This window comes from Mytilus californianus, unplaced genomic scaffold (genome assembly GCF_021869535.1).
Source record: "Mytilus californianus isolate M0D057914Y unplaced genomic scaffold, xbMytCali1.0.p SCAF_6, whole genome shotgun sequence".
Lineage (NCBI taxonomy): Eukaryota > Metazoa > Mollusca > Bivalvia > Mytilida > Mytilidae > Mytilus > Mytilus californianus.
In genome coordinates this window covers 39,335,857-39,353,813 of record NW_026262712.1, presented here as the reverse complement: position 1 = coordinate 39,353,813, position 17,957 = coordinate 39,335,857, and the positions used below count along the sequence as shown (strand labels likewise).

The window sequence follows — 17,957 nt, the reverse complement described above, 5'->3', positions numbered from 1 at the left end:
TTCCTTTTAATGGATAAGAGTTATATCCCTTTGCACACCGTATTGTCCATGTATTTATGTTTTGTCATTTGTGTAATTTCAGAGATATTAATGTCTTATAAATAAAAATTTCTAAACTTGACGAATTACTCTGTTCCGTCTAAGAACTTTGTAACATGTGGCGCACACTATTCGGTTAGACGTTTCAACGACATATTATAATTTGAAGCATCACCGAAGGTCAGGATCTAGAACGTTACATCCATCTGAAGATTGAAAAAAATGTAATAAAATGGTGCGAATATACACAAAGTTAATACTCTATATAACTAGTTAGCAAATATTTGGTATTAGATAACTTCTATTGAAGAACAATATTGATTTTGAAAACATCCATTTGAAAATGGCCGTTATTATGCATATTTAGTGTTGATATTGTATACTATTGTGCTGTTTGTATATTTTCCTTGTTTGAATAATCATGACAACTAGTCTGCTTGTCCAAACTTAGAAAAATTATCGAAATTCCAAATGGTATTTACACTTGAATGTTGTGTTTTGTATTTAACCATTACAATTTGTTTATATTGTGTACTATTGATTGGTAGGTGTTACATAATTTTTGGTGTGTGTTCTTTTCACTCACTCACAGATTGTATACACGTATAAACATCAATAGTTAGATACTGTTTAACTGCATTGGTTTTATTTGTGAGCAAGTGTACTAAGATTTTTGGTCACACTACTTAGAAGCTATTGACATATTGTATTGCTATACAGGTTAGTTACATATATATATTTGTACTTGTACTTAGTATATAAGGGTTTAGGTTATTTATTTATTTTTTATTTGTATGTCAATGTGTTTGTATGTACCTACAGTTGGGTGCAGACCAAGCATAACATAAAGTAAACACACGTTAAAGCCGCGTGCACATATTTAATTTGTTAACTCCAATTTTCGCATTTACCAGTAAGTGCGCATTTACTACAATTGCGTTAACGCGGTCAAAATGGAAATTTCAAATGTCTACTCGAGTAAACGCGCGTTTACTCTGTGTCCGCTTAGTCAGTAGTAAACGAGCGTTTACTACAGATTTTACATCTGTACCTGTACGTGCACTTAGAAAACACGCGTTTACTATTCCCGTTAAACTATTTGTGGACATTATAAATATACTTTTTTTCTGACTTAATTATATATTACAAACGATAAATGAATAAAGTATCGCTAAAAACATATTTTCAGAAATTATTGGATAAGTAAATACTGCAAAACTTAAAAAAAAAAAGTTTTATATGCTAATAACAATATTCAGTACGGTAGATTTAACTAGGCAATGTTTCAAGACTTGAAATAAAATAGACGACATAAAATGATCTATGAAACTTTGTTTTCAGACAATACACTAATTTCAAAATATTTGCCGTAGTTCATGATTTACTGAATTTAGAAATGATTTAGTTGATCGACATATATATATACAATGTATAATGTCATTTTTATTAAACCTGTTCACCCCTGATGACATACGGAATTGTTTGTATATAAAAAAAAGCGTCGACATAATTCCTTCTCTTTTATGTCAGACAATCCATCCTAAGGTATAAAAAGAGAATTCATCCCGCCAGCACAATGGTACAAGCTTTAATTATATAAAAAGAACTATTGGCATTTTTTATATTTATCGTTATACATATAATGAACCGTAAACTTAAAAGAGCTCTCAATTTGTTTAAAAAAATGTCGCTCATTATTACCAAAAGCACAGTATATTAATGCCATAACATAACATTTTTACAAAAGTTAAAACACTGGCACCTTAAATGAATATTGATGCGACAACAAATTTTGCAATTTTAAACTTTAATTTCATCACTCTTATGTCTAACAATCCATCATGAGGTATGAAAAGTCCTCAAATACGAGGCCAGTACCGGAATATTAATAGATACAAAAGAAATGTTGTCACTTTTTATTGTCAGCGATATAAATATTAGTAACCGTAGACATGGTAGACTTAGTGTGATTTCAATTTGTGTAAAACGATTAATCTTTAGGGACAAAAAGAACAGAATTTTAATGCCGTCGTATAATATTCTAACAAAATTGAAAAAAATGGCATTATTTTTTTATGCGACAATTAACAAATTTTTCAATTTTAAACTTAAAACAAATGAAGAAAATATTTAGACTTTTTTTTTATGCGACAACAAGTTTTGCTATTTTAAACTTAAATTGCTTCACTTTTATGTCTAACAATTCATCCTGAGGTATAAAAAGTACACAATTATAAAACCAGCACAAGAATATTAAAAGAATAATGAAATATTGTCACTTTTTATTGTTATCGATATATATATATAAGTAACCGTAGACTTATAGAGCTCTCAATTTGTGTAAAAATATTCAATTTTAGGGACCAACAGAATAGAAATGTAATGCTAATATATAACAGTCTAACAAAATGGAAAATATTTACACTTTTTTATTTGATGCAAAAACAAATTTTACAATTTTAAACTTACATTTCTTCCTTTTTATGTCGAGCAATCCATCCTGAGATATAAAAAGTACTCAAACATAAGTACCAGAATATTAATAGAAAAAGAGAAATATTGTCACTTTTTTCTTGTTATCGATATAAATATTAGGAACCGTAGACTTATCATGCCTATAGAGCTCTCAATTGGTGTAAAACTATTCATCCTTAGGGACAAAAACAAATACTAATAACCTAACTATGATAAAAACAATATGCAAAGAATGGCAACTTATTAATAGTACTAATAATCTCCCTAATAAAAAAAAAAATATATCACGTATGTAAATATCTAAATACAGGTATGAATATATACAAGTAAAACACTAGTAATATATATATATGTGTATATTCAGATTTAACATTGTTGTGCTATTATTAAGAGTAATTATATATATATATATATTTGTTTGTAATTTCAGAAATTAATTGTACATTATAATTTCAGTAGTTATTTTGCGTACATCTTTTGCATTTGAGATATTGGCTTATTATCAGTTTAGGTATTCATTTCAGTTGTCTTTTATTAATCACTTTTCAGATTACTATTAGACAGCTGACTTTATCTATTTTTAATACTGTATTTTGATACTTGTATCTATTAATCATAACTTCGTTTGCAGTAAGTTTAGTTTCTTGGTACCAGGTATAATACTATACTTTGATATTTCAGATCTATTGTCCTAAGATTTTGATACTTTGTTTCACATTTTGGAATGTTACTTATCTTTAATTTAATTTTCAGTGTTACTGATTTTTGAGATTGGACATTTATTTATTTTCATTGCATATATTGTGTTTCCTTTTCTTTATCCATCATATATTACTGATGATACCATAGTTATATCTGCTTGCATTTTGTTAAAGGATATATACTTACCAGACATTTGTTTTCACGTTGACTAATTTTGAGTACAAAATAGATCTATATACATTTACCAGAGAAATGTATATAGGTTTGTCAGATACATTTGTATCAATTTAAGCTATTTATTATATATATACGTACTATTCATTGAAGGTACTTGACATTACTTTGTATTCATTGAAGGTACTTAACATTACTTAGTATTCATTGAAGGTACTTAACAATACTTTGTATTCATTGAAGGTACTTAATATTACTTCTTATTCATTGTAGGTAATTAATACTACTTTGTATTAATTTTAGGTACTTGATATTAACGTCTGGTATTTATTTTAGGAAATTAATCACTTATTTATTTTTTTTGTCTTTATTGTAGATTATTAACATTTATTTACTATTTCTTGTAGGATACTAATATTTTCTTTATCTATTCCAGATAACGTTGTTTTATATTGTAGGTGGTAATATTTATTCTATTTCTTGTAGATTTAGTTTATCTTTATTATAGATTCATTTGTATCTTGACATCATGTCCGATTCAGAGGATTGTCAACAGCTCGTCAACACCTGAAGCAAATGGAACTAAAACCAGAGGCGGATACACCTGAGGCATTTCAGCAATATATTTAGGCTTACGCAATAAAAAAACCACTGTTGGGGAAACAGACAAAAACTATGAAGACGGAACCATCAACTTCAACATCATCACAATATACTCAGCCACCAATAACCAACAACTTTTATGGTAGTATTAAAAAGAAAGGAGGCGAAACAACATATGAGCTTTGGAAATATGAGGTTCTTGGACTCATAAAAGATAAGATCGACTCAGAGGAAGCTATCATCCAGGCCATACGTAGATCTTTGCATGGTGAAGCAGGATTAGTAGCAATGCGTTTAGGACCAGAAGGATCATTAACTGAGATCATGACCAAGATGGAAAGCGTTTTTTGCAACGTAGATGAACTTAAAACCATCATAAGGGACTTGTACAATGCGAAACAAAGGATGTATCATCATCGAGTTGTCGCTTGGAAGGAATACTTGATAAAGCCATCCATTCAGGGAAAGTCAGCAAGCCACAGGCAGATATCATGATGTATCACATGCTTTAGAAAGGACCAGATATGAAGCATACAAGCCACTATAAGAAAGAACGTTATAATACATTTGATAATTCACGTGTAGCCCTGAGGAGGATTGAGAAAGAACATCAGCTTAATGAACTACCAAAGGTGAAAGCAATATCAAAACAGGTCATTGCGACGGAGAAAGAGGAAGAATCTGAACTTGCTGCAACACTAAAGCAAATCAACACACGCCTTGAACATCTAGAATTTGGACAACCATATAAGCACCAAGGTTAACCAAGACAACAACAACCTGACGCACAACAACAACCGTATCAACAGAGATTTGGTCAAAAATCAGTTTAGAGGTAGAGGTTATACTAAAGGTGGCAGAGGAGATAGAGTTATGGAAAAAAGTTATGGAAGAGGTTATGGCAGAGGTTTGGTCAACAGTTAACATCAGACCACACTTATCGATTTCAACTAATTACATGCAACCGATGTTGTAGAGACTTGCACATTGCCAGAGGATGTTAACGATAAACCTTTAAACTAGATGATGGCATCGACAAAGGGCAGCCGATCAACATAAACACACACAAAGTCCTTAACAGAATTCTTGCAAATCAACAATTCCTCCAGGACTTTGTGGACGACCAACAGAAGCAAACACTATCACTTCTCTTCTAGATACAGGGTACACTGTTTCAACAATAGCTTATGAATTTTATACTCAACACTTTAATGATACACTACTCAAACCTTTAAAACAAATTATCAGCATTGAATGCGCAGATGGAAATAACTTACCGTACCATGGATACATTAAGGACAACGTTCAATCAAAAGAAACTGATCAGCATTATCCAACCATACTACTTGTCTTAACAAATAGTTCGTACCACTCCAAGGTTCCAGTCCTTTTGGGAACAAACATATAGACTACTATCATGACTATCATGGATAATTAAAAAGATAGATTTGGCAACCGATTTCTTCAGACATCAGATTTAACTACACCATGGTATTCGTCATTGAGATGATACTACTGAGAGAGAAATAATTTAGAATGTTGAATAACAGAAAAGCATTGGTTAAATCAGTTGAAAATGCTAGAGCCATTATACCACCGAAAAGTAAAATGTCCATTAAAGCCATGACAACCACAAAATTACCATGCCACTTCATATCTGCTATTACTCAACAAACACCTACATCTATATCATCAACAGATGTAGAAATTGAACCATCATTGATAGTTTATAAGTATCAACACAACGACATGTTCAACATTAGAATAAGCAACATCAGAACAAGGACAGTCAACGTTCCACCAAATGCTATAATTGGAGAACTTCAACCTGTACTTATCCAAAATCAACCTATTAACAAAGAGAAAGATTTTACACCACCTTTATCATATCAAATAGAAATATCCAATGACAATCACTTCACATTCAACTTGTAAATATTTCAACACATCATACTAAGATATATTTTCCAAAGATGTTTTGATATTGGACATATCAACATAGTACAGCACAAAATACTGTTAGAGACTAATGCAGACTATCCGGATTGTAAAACTATCAGCCAAGATTCCATCAAAACAATATGTGGATGTATACATACCCCGTTGATCGACTCCTTTGCCATATCACCAGATTCCATTGACATCAATAATTTGGATATACACATAGATATTTCAACCGACACCAACTGGTCAGAAATCTGAGCTATGGATCTACTGCTTCACAGAAAAATAAAACCTACTGAAATCTGGGCAGAAACCAGCAAAAGGAAAGATTACAACAAGTCCACTGAATAAACAGTTTAACTATCTCAGAATTCTAGATAATATACTTTACCGAGAGATTACCAGCGACGAAAAGATACATCATCAACTAATACTACCATCCTCACACATCAAAATAGTTTTGGAAGCACGTCATGATGAAATGGGTCATCCAGGCAAAAGTTGAACCACCAGTCTTATTAGAGAACGCTTTAACTGGTCTGGAATGAACAAAGATATCATGGACTGGATTGAACATTGTGAAAGATGCATTAAAAGAAAGGTCCAGCATGAGCACCTTTAGTCAACATAACAACAACTCAACGTTTTTTTTTTTTTTAACTCTGATGTCTATTTGTCTTCGAATTGTGGATTTGGAATGTCCTATGCTATTTGTCCTCTGTTTTCTGTTCTTAAATGTATATCGTTATCATTTGAATTCATTTGTTTTACTTTTTGACATCTCAGGCGTGCTGAATGTAAATTAATGTATTAATTAAATGAACTTGGAAATATTTCAACACATCATACTAAGATATATTTTCCAAAGATGTTTTGATATTGGACATATCAACATAGTACAGCACAAAATACTGTTAGAGAATGATCAACTGTTCAAACAACGATATCGACACATACCGCTTTTAATTTATGACGATGTGAAGAGCCATTATGCAGGATTGCCTGCAGGATCTTCATATACGTATATGTTGCGTTTTCATAGACGATGTCATCATATTTGTTAACACATATGAGGAACACCTAGAGCGACCTGAGCTGGTCTTCGACAAGCCAACCTGAAGCTTTTGCTATCGAAATTTTCGTTCTTCCAGTAAAAAATCAAAAGTCAAATATATATTGGACAAATCGTATCTGAATAAGGAGAAGAAACAGATCCAGAGAAAGTTGAAAAAGTTATGAATTGTCGTACTCCAAAGTCACATGAAGAAGAACGTTGATTCATCGATTTGTAGGATATTACCTTCATCCTTAACTTCAGTCAGATAGCAAAGCCACTTATTTCCATTATGCCAACTACAAATGTTTAGAAAGAAAAGAAGACTAAGAAACAACAACAATCGTTTCAGTAGACTGATAAGCAAGAAACAGCTTTCACATCATTAAAACAACTGTTATCTTCAGCACCAATACTTGGATATGTTGATTACTGCAAACCATTTGAACTCCACCGTGATGCCAGTGGTCAAGGCCTTGATGCCGTACTATATCAGGAGAAAGATGGACATCAAAGTATAATCGCATATGTTAGCTGAGGTTTAACAAAAGCAGAACAGAACTATCCAGCACATAAGATAGAATTTCTTGCTTTGAAGTGGTCTATAACTGACAAGTTCACGATTACCTGTATGGCCACAAGTTAAGAATACTCTCAGACAACAATCCGCTCACATATGTACTCACGTCTGCAAAACTAGAGGCTACCGGATACCGTTGTCATGGTTGCAATAGCTGTATACGATTTTGATATCATCTTCTGTCCAGGAAAAACTAATGCAGACTATCCGGATTGTAAAACTATCAGCCAAGATTCCACCAAAACAATATGTGGCTGTATACATACCCCGTTGATCGACTCCTTTGCCATATCACCAGATTCCATTGACATCAATAATTTGGATATACACAAAGATATTTCAACCGACACCAACTGGTCAAAAATCCGAGCTATGGATCTACTGCTTCACAGAAAAATAAAACCTACTAAAATCTGGGCAGAAACCAGCAAAAGGAAAGATTACAACAAGTCCACTGAATAAACAGTTTAACTATCGCAGAATTCTAGATAATATACTTTACCGAGAGATTACCAGCGACGAAAAGATACATCATCAACTAATACTACCATCCTCACACATCAAAATAGTTTTGGAAGCACGTCATGATGAAATGGGTCATCCAGGCAAAAGTTGAACCACCAGTCTTATTAGAGAACGCTTTAACTGGTCTGGGATGAACAAAGATATCATGGACTGGATTGAACATTGTGAAAGATGCATTAAAAGAAAGATCCAGGATGAGCACCTTTAGTCAACATAACAACAACTCAACCTTTTTTTTTTTTGAACTCTGATGTCTATTTGTCTTCGAATTGTGGATTTGGAATGTCCTATGCTATTTGTCCTCTGTTTTCTGTTCTCAAATGTATATCGTTATCAGTTGAATTCATTTGTTTTACTTTTTGACATCACAGGCGTGCTGAATGTAAATTAATGTATTAATTAAATAAACTTGAAAATATTTCAACACATCATACTAAGATATATTTTCTAAAGATGTTTTGATATTGGACATATCAACATAGTACAGCACAAAATACTGTTAGGGAATGATCAACTGTTCAAACAACGATATCGACACATACCGCTTTCAATTTATGACGATGTGAAGAGCCATTATGCAGGATTGCCTCCAGGATCTTCATACACGTATATGTTGCATTTTCATAGACGATATCATCATATTTGTTAACACATATGAGGAACACCTAGAGCGACCTGAGCTGGTCTTCGACAAGCCAACCTGAAGCTTTTGCTATCGAAATGTTCGTTCTTCCAGCCAAAAGTCAAAAGTCAAATATATTGGACACATCGTATCTCAAGAAGGAGAAAAAACTGACACAGAGAAAGTTGAAAAAGTTATGAATTGTCCTACTCCAAAGTCACATGAAGAAGAACGTAGATTCATCGATTTGTAGGATATTACCGTTCATCCTTAACTTCAGTCAGATAGCAAATCCACTTATTTCCATTATGCCAGCTACAAATGTTTAGAAAGAAAAGAAGACCAAGAAACAACAACAATCGTTTCAGCAGACTGATAAGCAAGTACAGCTTTCACATCATTAAAACAACTGTTATCTTCAGCACCAATACTTGGATATGTTGAATACTGCAAACCATTTGAACTCCACCGTGATGCCAGTGGTCAAGGCCTTGATGCCGTACTATATCAAGAGAAAGATGGACATCAAAGTATAATCGCATATGTTAGCTGAGGTTTAACAAAAGCAGAACAGAACTATCCAGCACATAAGATAGAATTTCTTGCTTTGAAGTGGTCTATAACTGACAAGTTTCACGATTACCTGTATGGCCACAAGTTAAGAAAACTCTCAGACAACAATCCGCTCACATATGTACTCACGTCTGCAAAACTAGAGGCTATCGGATACCGTTGTCATGGTTGCAATAGCTGTATACGATTTTGATATCATCTTCTGTCCAGGAAAGACTAATGCAGACTATCCGGATTGTAAAACTATCAGCCAAGATTCCACCAAAACAATATGTGGATGTATACATACCCCGTTGATCGACTCCTTTGCCATATCACCAGATTCCATTGACATCAATAATTTGGATATACACATAGATATTTCAACCGACACCAACTGGTCAGAAATCCGAGCTATGGATCTACTGCTTCACAGAAAAATAAAACCTACTTAAATCTGGGCAGAAACCAGCAAAAGGAAAGATTAAAACAAGTCCACTGAATAAACAGTTTAACTATCTCAGAATTCTAGATAATATACTTTACCGAGAGATTACCAGCGACGAAAAGATACATCATCAACTAATACTACCATCCTCACACATCAAAATAGTTTTGGAAGCACGTCATGATGAAATGGGTCATCCAGGTAAAATTTGAACCACCAGTCTTATTAGAGAACGCTTTTACTGGTCTGGGATGAACAAAGATATCATGGACTGGATTGAACATTGTGAAAGATGCATTAAAAGAAAGATTCAGGATGAGCATCTTTAGTCAACATAACAACAACTAAACGTTTTTTTTTTTTGAACTCTGATGTCTATTTGTCTTCGAATTGTGGATTTGGAATGTCCTATGCTATTTGTCCTCTGTTTTCTGTTCTTAAATGTATATCGTTAGCAGTTGAATTTATTTTTTTTACTTTCTGACATCTCAGGCGTGCTGAATGTAAATTAATGTATTAATTAAATAAACAAATTATAAGTTTGAAAACATTTTTACATTATTTGCATGTATCTACCACATTACATCGGTATATTTTGTTACAGGTAAGAAAGTTAAATTTGATATATGTTAGACCTATTGTTAACTTGATTAAAATGCTGACTTTTGATATGAATTTGAAGTGTGTGTACTTTTATTATTCAACAATTTCCATTCCTATAAAACAATTAAACCCAAGAAAGAAATAATCATAAACATATCTTTTAAAAATGTTAACTAGCTTGTAATTATAGCTAAGATAAAATTTAGATCGGTTTTGTTTGTGGTTTTTTAGTTAATAATTTCGATAATTAAACGGTTTTTTCTTCTTCTGAATTATTGTTTATGTTCATTCTCGTTACATTTTGGTAATCCACTTATCAAGGAGAAGTGTATTGGGTTAAGAATTATGAAAGTCTGTCCCCATTAGTGGTTTTCTTGTTTACAGTTTCTATGCATTTTCTTAGCGTTTTATTTTGATATATTGGGTACTTTCTTGGTGTACCACAACTATTCAAGAACCGGCTGGTCTGTGAAAATACCAAACAGTAGTGTATATATTTATAAAAGAAAATAGTGTTTACCGTTTCAAATATGTAAAAAAAAATGGTAACAAAGGAAAGTTTAAGGACTCGACATCACTGTAGACCATTTTAAACGATTTGAAATATATATACATATAAAATTGAAACAGATGTGCATATTTTGCTTGTCACTCCGATACAAAAAAAAACAAAAACAATAAACAAAAAACAGAACAAAAAAAAAAATTAGTGCGCTCATGTATATCGTTATCAGTTGACTTCATTTGTTTGACTTTTTGACATCTCTGGCGTGCTGCATGTAAATTAATGTATTAATTAAATAAACAAATTATAAGTTTGCAAACATGTTTACCTTATTTGCACGTATCTACCACATTACATCGGTATATTTTGTTACAGGTAAGATGTCAAAAATCAAATGCCTGAGATTAATCAAATTAAACCTTTTTTGTTTTTTTGTTTTGGGTTCATATAAAATCTGATATGAAACACTTGTTTGTTAATGCCATAATGATTTTCGTGTTATATTTCATGTATTCTTAATGATATTAAGTTATAGAATAAAGACACTAAGCGCTTTTACTCGAATTTTAATTATATCACTACATCACACCACATTTCTTGTCTAATATATTTTTAAATAAAGATAAGAAAATGAAAACATGGAAAATTAATTAAAGAAAAACCTCTGGATTTCAAATTGAGGTTTCATTTAGAAAAAACACAACAATTAAAATCAATACGTATCGTTCCCTGACGAACTAAATCAATACGTAGCGTTCCCTGACGAACTAAATCAATACAAGGTGCATATAAGGTTGTATGCATTATACATGTTACAAAGTAATCCTGTCATATTGATTATTCCATAAACCATGTTTTCAAAACAGAAGTCAAAGAGAACAACTAGAGATTAGGAAGACAGTTGTCCTAAGTTCTTAAGATATATTCAATACCAGATTATTTAAAATAAATGTAATTTATATATATATATATATGAGAAGAAGTAGTTTGTTCATAACCAAACATGCTATGACATGTACGAATACTTATTGCGGAAAAGAACGGTTATACATACTATATATTTTCTGTCGTCACATCTTCTAGAATATGGGTAACAAATTATTGTCGTATTGTTTATTGATTTTACACATTACATACTTGAAAAAAAGAGAAGAATTAAGGGTGACGGCTATTTTTTTAGGTATAAACTTAAAATGGAATAAGTCGAATAGAAAGGGGTTTGTTTTCTGAAGATTAAAATATTTCAAATATGAAATTCAAAATACACCATTTAAACTATTCAAGATTCATAACTATATACAAATATGAATATTTTGCACACCAACATTAGAAAACCGCGTAACGAAGATTAATATGAACAACATTTTACAAAAACATGTTTTTTTTTCCTTCTAAATAGTATACAAGTCATTAATGTCCCCGTCACACTAGACCACGATCGCACCACGCTCACCGCGATCTAAAATAAATTCAGATTGTGGTGAGGTCGCAGTATGAGGGGCATGAAAATGTAAATTTTAGTTGTGTTCACGATGCTACTACGTCCTCATTACGCTTCTACAACGATCCCGCTACGATTATACCACGTTCTAACCACGCTTATTCTGCGACCTCACTACGATTATCACAATCTTACCACGTTCATACCGCGATCTTACTACGCTCTCAGCAATAACATCAACATTGTGTTCCATTTAAATACTGTTCCATTCCTTCTATTTCTAAATAATACGTAGATTTCTCGGAAACAACACAGTCATGCCAATAAATTCTACCAGAACTCGTGGGCGTGGTGGTAGGGGTAGAGGTAGAGGCAGAGGGACCTCTGATACGAGTCCTGATTCAGTAGAGATGTCGGACCGACCAATCCAACCTGAATCACAACCTATTGCTGGTCCATCAAGATCAAATCACGATGTTTTAGTGAACGATAGTGGGGATGACACAGATGTGTCAAGCATGGTTGAGCCGTTGGCGAAAAGGGACAAGAGGTCCAAATTACATACAGACCTAACCTTAGAGGAAGAGCAAAACATGGTAGAAGGGTTGGAGGCGCATCTTATTTTCTACAATAAAAAGATGACTACGTACAAGGATACCGGCAAGAAAGAAAGGATGTGGCTAGAAAAAGCAGAAGAACTCGGCAAATCCGTCTTGGTGCTGAAAACATGGTAATCCAGCATGAGAACCAGATACGGACGCTTGAAAAAAAAACAAAATGCGGCCATGGTGACAAAGAGTTAACAGAGAGAGATGATAGGGTGGAAAGGAACTTTGATTTCCCCCATCCTCATATGCATGAGGTACAAAAGAAGACATAAGTAAGTGTAAGTATAGTAATGATATTGTAAAGACCTTATTGATTTGAATTGATTTTTGAAGTGTAACTCGAAGGAAAACAAACAAAATGAAAAAAAAAAATTAGAAAGAAGAATGCATTGAAGTGTTGTTTATCTTATTACCAATCCCATAAAATTCTTTTTCAAATGTATTTATTTAAAATCAAATATCGAAAAAAAGCACAAATCTTAGACGGTTTTTTATTTAAATATAAAAGTTGATCAACACGATGCACAACTTACCGGGTCTGCTGCCCAACATCTCAAAACCATCGACTTTGATTAGTAAAGCCGTAATGTATCAGCATAAAAGATGATGATACATATTTAAGGCCCTGCGGAGTACTGGCCAAAAGTACTCACCTTGTCCGTTCGTCCGTCTGTCCGTCAGTACTTTTGTCGTTGTACGATAACTCAAGTTTGCCTTCAAGTTGAAAGATTTAATTCATATATATTAGATAAAATAAAGTACAACTAGAGGAAGCTCCCTTGGGATCAATTTCTATTTTCGTTTTCGAGAAATCAGACTGAGGCTAGTGGACCTTCATGGCAGTGTCATATTTCTAGTTTTTTTTGTTTTTTTTCTTAATTTTTTAATTTTGAATTTATATACGGTCTGCAAATCTCAATGAATCTGTATGACAACAAAAATGTCAAGAAATAGAGTAATAAGATGGGACTCTGTTATTGTTAAAGTTTAAACTAATAATTCGATAATCTTTTAATCGATTTTGCTTTTTTCTTTTAAGATGAAGAAGAAATTACTAGCAGCTGAAAACTGTGCTTCCTCGGCCACATCTGCTGATTAAATCGATGAAACCCCAGGTGACATGCCAAGCATTTCAAAACAACAGAACTGAAAGCAAAAGCTCACAAACATACCCATGATACATCAGACACTGCGGATGTTCTTCTGGCTGGCATAGAAGACCGCAGCAATAAGATGATGGCCCTCCAGCAGCAAGTGCTAGAGAGATTGCGACCAGTCAGCTCCGACAGGGAAAGAGACGTATTTGTTGACTGGATACGCACGGTTATTACGGAGCTAGATCACGTCGTTTGGTGGCGATGTCAGCAAGTCATCAGTAACGCTCTCTACAGGTACATGGCAGAGAATTACCAGATAAAGAGAGCACAAAGCGTCCCGACTCCAGTGATACAACCGCAACTAAGACAACAGATGCAACCTCTGCAAGCACCATCTAGCAGCTACTCCGCATCATGTCAACCACCACCATCTCAATGGCATGCCCAGCGTTCGTCAAACGTTTCTGTGTGGCAGTCACAAGATGTCAATTGGGTTTCACAACAGTTTCCTCAACCGCGACAAAACATGTCCCAACTTCAGCCTATTCGATCTTCTTACGCTGGTCCAAGTGTGCCAGTATCGGGATTGGATGGTATCTCCAACAGATATATGACTGCATCACCTTTACCCACAAGACACGCAGATAATTCGCGCACCAGTCAGTCTTCTTTTCATCTGAGTGATTAGAGAAACAGTTCAGACCCGGATCCAGACAATGCTTAGACACAATACTACGTATTTGAATTAGTATCTCATTTTGTGTTATTCATTCAGACAGAGAGTCTTTATAGTCTAGACAGTTATTATACTGGGTTTAATCATTAAGTTGATTGTTTATTCTTTAGAAAGAAATAAAGTGTACGATTTTGGCTGATTTTTATGGTATGCTTTTTACCGCATTTCTGGAGATGCATACTATGATTTAAAGGAAAAAAAAAAGAAACGTGTCAACTTACAGAAGGGTTAAACATAACATTAAAACGGTGACTACGTGACAGATTAGATTGAACATTGACAAGTTGATTTCTACCTAGCTTTGATTCCCCATTTACTACCTTTTGATACTTAATGGACTCCACAACATAATCTTGAAGACATCTTGCATACATGACCGAATGTAGCACCCGGGTATCCGCTGATGTATACATTTTACAATATGAAAGAAAATCAAGGGATATACAAACAACGCCCATGATTTGATACATGCAAACGACCATCCATGGGTCTTCATCGAACATCGCGATTATCAATCACAAAACAAACAAAAACACACACACACATACATACACGTACACGCAGTTTCCCGTTAAGGAAAAATTGCAAAACTGTCCATTTTACTTGTTTCCCAAATTTATTTTTCTCCGCAAAAGAGATTTCTTGTGCATAGATTAAAACCTATCTGTCTATCCGTCCGTCTGTATGTCTGACTATCCAAAATGTGCTATCCATAAATGATATCAAAATCAATTTGAAGATTGTTATGAAACTTGTTGAGATGGTAGATAATTATATAGCGATGTGTATATTATAAGGGATATTTTCTATTTAGGTTTTGGGGAATATAAAATTGAAGGATGTATGCACCTTTTTTATAAAGATTAGAGGAAATGTTGTGTAAAGAACGTTATTTCTTTTGGTTACTAGTATTCACATGTGTTTTGATAATATTTTAGTAACTATTTTTATATTCATATTTTAGTTATTAATATTTTTAAGCTTAATTACAATATTTATTGAATACAACAAAAAATCTTTATGACAAACACAATGAACGATAAAAGATATATAAATTTATTGTGATGTTACCATACGTTCCTGCCATGGTACAGATCCAGCGGGGCTATTGAAATATAATTTTAAGTATTCTCTCTGTTTCGTTGCTGCAACCGTGTCCCTTTAAGGGTCTACTACACTGTTAACCTCATGTATGTTTGCATTAGCTCGCCAAAGACCCGATACAAGATTGTGAAGGTCGTCTTCCATGTTGGACATTTTGCAGGTTTGGATATCGCATCCTCATTAAATTGTGCAAACATACACAAGTTTCCATTATGACACTCACTGTGTCTGGTACTTGCATCATAGTGGTAAGAATTGTTTGCCATCTTTGTGCCGATATACCGAATGCATTTTCCACCATTCGTTACTCCTGGAAATTCTGTAATTAGTTAAAGCTTGTTCTTTTGACATTCCACATATGGAATATGGCTTCACCAAATGCGTCCTCAACTCAAATGCTTCGTCACTTAATAGAAAGTATGGCATGTTCTGGTCATCATTAGGCAATGGATCCTGTTCTGAAAATTCAATTTTCCCATCTTCTAAACATTCCTTCAGTTCGGATGCATTGTATATTTGGGCATCTTAATTGGAACCATATCCGCCAACATCAATCCATAAAAACTTGTAGTCAGCATCAACCAAGGCAAGGAGTACCAGTGAGATAAAACCCTTGTAATTGTTGTAAAGAGATTCAGTTTTAGGTTGGGCATCTAATAGCAACATGTTTGTCATCTAATGCACCACACGCATGTGGAACGTTCCATCTCTTCTGAAATTCGTCTGCAATAGCCCGCCAATCATTTGGGTCAGTTGGACATGAAATCACCTCATCTTTATATTTTTCAACTATTGCTCGGCAAAACTCGGGTAAAAATATGCTTATAGTATTTCAATCATCTCTAAAGTCATACTGCAAGGTCGAATACTTGTCACCAGTAGTTAAATGTCTTAAAGTGATGGCAAGTTCAAGACCAGGCGACAGGGCTCTTCTAAATAGAGTATCTGTCTTCTTTATTCTTTGATCAACTCTTTTAAGAAGTTCATCGAACATCTTTGGTGGCATTCTCAAAAAGTTAAAGAAGGACGGTTCATCCTCGATTTGTTACTCGTTCATCAACTGATCATAATGACCGACTGGAGTCTCCTTTCGGTTGATAACCAAGGACGAATCCAACAGGACCTACGCCGTGTAACATTTCTTGGTATTCTTCTTCTTCCCTCTCTCAATAACAAATTATGTCCTGAGATTAAGATTTTGTATCTTTGTTAATGATTGTAGAAACATTACTACATGCACATGGTCTTGTGTTTCTATGGTTCAATTGAAATTGATGTTTCAAACAAAACATGGAGAGCTTTTATACATTTTATGTGACAATGACAATGAGCATGACTAGAACTCGAAATGGTCGTAGTATGAACGAAGTCAGGTCGTAAGAAGAGCGTGATGAGGAAGGCATGAGCGTGCTAGAATCGTACTATGGTCTTAAACAGCGTGGTATAAACGTGGTATAGTCGTAGTAGAAGTGTGGTTGGGTCGCGGTGAGAACGTGATGGTCGTAGTAAGGTCCTAGTAACGTCGGTGTGAAATCGTAGCACAGTCTCTCCGACTAGAATCGCGCTTTCGCTACGCTCTCGCTACGCCCTCGCTACGATGGTACATAAACCTTTGGATTCTTACCACGACCTTACTGCGCTCTCACTACGCTTCTACAACGACCTGATATCGCCACGACCGCACCACAATTGTTTTGAACATGTTCAAAGTTGGTCCACGCTCAACACGACCTTACTGCGATCTACACGATGGCACTACGATCGTCAAAATTTGCATTTTTTTTCAGAGATCGTAGTGCAAATGTTGCCTAGTGTGACGGGGGTATAAAAAATGTGGCAAAAACATAACATAGTTTTAATTTTATTAATGACATAACCATCAGATCAATCCTTCACATTTTTAATGGATATGTCATTATTGAAAAACAAACATTGAAACTTTTTACCTTGTAAAAAAAAAGACTTGGTTTTGAACAAAACGTGGAAACCTCAAATGCGTCTGATCTCTTAAACTGCATTCATCAGATCCCTTCAAATTCCACGAAGAAATAAATATATTATTTGTTCGTTTTGTGGCTAAAACATGTAAGATAATTACTATTAATTTGAATTTTTGTGCATGTTGTAGGTACTTATTCAGCCATT

At 33.9% G+C, this 17,957-nt stretch overlaps 1 protein-coding gene across 2 annotated transcripts in view; it reads left to right on the top strand.

Annotated features, from left to right (window-relative positions):
* The window catches only part of LOC127706394 (sulfotransferase 1B1-like), a 262,668-nt gene that overhangs the window by 83,584 nt on the left and 161,127 nt on the right, over window positions 1-17,957 (top strand). The gene's annotated exons all lie outside the window — the stretch shown is intronic.